Here is a 1,403-nt window from a genome sequence, read left to right as displayed (position 1 = left end):
GCCAGCACGGGCAGCAAAGTTCTGCTGGACCTACTGAGCAGGGACTGAGGACAGGTCTACGTCTGAAATCTTTCCTTGTAGTAGGGCTGTAAGTGAACGCTGTCCTTTCCTGGGCTCCGACATTTGAAATCCTTTACTGAAGGAAGGTAGTGACCAGGACTAAGCAAAGGTCGGTTGGTATGAGGTAAAAAGTTTTTTTGGTACGTGTTTAGGGGCTGCAGGGGAATGGAGGGTGAAGAGACAGTGGTTCCTGTTTCTACACAACTGGTTCGTGAGTAAACCGCTTGCCCAGGAAGTTGAGGGTTTAGTCTGTGTGCTTTGTGAAGGGTGGCTTCAACAGACTTTTGCCACAGCAAAACTCCAGACACATCAGGGGGTTTCAGTTCCAAGACAAGATGATGCCCAAATCCTCCTTCTGCACCATAGCTTTTGGATCCATCCTAGATCACAGCAATCGATCTAGAATTACCTGGTACTTTATCACAAAGGTGCGGGGCACGGGGTGTGGGTGGCTGTGTGCTCCACTAGGACTTCTTGCAGGAAAATGGGAGTTGTGAGCAGTATGAGACCAGGCCTTGCCCTGTCGTGCCCCCAGCAGGCTTGCCCCTCGCTGCCCCCAGCGCGGAGGGACTCGCCACAGCCCTCGCAGCCGGGCATTGAGTGTTGCCTGTCTGCACGGGGTGAGGGAACAACCTGCCGAGGACTGAAGTTATCCATACACTTACTGGGAGTCCAAGCAGCAGCGAATAAAAAGAGCCATTTCCTAAACCGCTTCATGTGTGTGATTGCATGAGTGCTTCCAGTCACAGAATGGTGAAAAAAACCCCAACCAAACCAAACTTTTTTATTTGACGAATAATCTGCTGACATCGAGCATTCAGGCGGTACATGTACTCCCCTCATGAGCCAGGCAGCGGCCGCACTCGGGGGCGGCACAGGCTTAGTGCAACCCCCCAGTCCCACAGCGGCAGCGCAGGCGCCTCCCGCCCCGACCCTCTGTGGGGGCCGCTCTGGCGGGTCCCGCTTCCACGCGCGGCCGGGTGGCGGCAGCGGGCCGGGCGGGGCGGCACCTGAAGCCGGGCCGGCGCGGTCCCCTCAGCCCGCCGCCGCCGCCTCGCCTCAGCCCGCCCCCGCCCCCCTCAGCCCGGCGCGGCCCCCGCCCCCGCCCGGCGGTGGCGGGCGCCGATTGGCGGGGGAGCCGTGGGGTGAGCGGCGGGGCGGCGCGGCACGCCGGGAGCCGTAGGCAGAGCGCGGCGGTGCGGGCCGGGCGGGACTGCGGCTCCCGGCGGGCTCCGCGCCGCCCCGTGACGGGGCGGGGGGCAGCGCTGCGGCAGCGGCGGAGCGGGCGCGCAGGAGCCGCTGCGCCGCCTCGGCCCCATTGTGTGGCGCGGCCGCGGCTCCCC

The sequence above is a fragment of the Falco rusticolus genome, chromosome 8 (genome assembly GCF_015220075.1).
Source record: "Falco rusticolus isolate bFalRus1 chromosome 8, bFalRus1.pri, whole genome shotgun sequence".
Lineage (NCBI taxonomy): Eukaryota > Metazoa > Chordata > Aves > Falconiformes > Falconidae > Falco > Falco rusticolus.
This window is presented reverse-complemented; position numbering follows the sequence as displayed.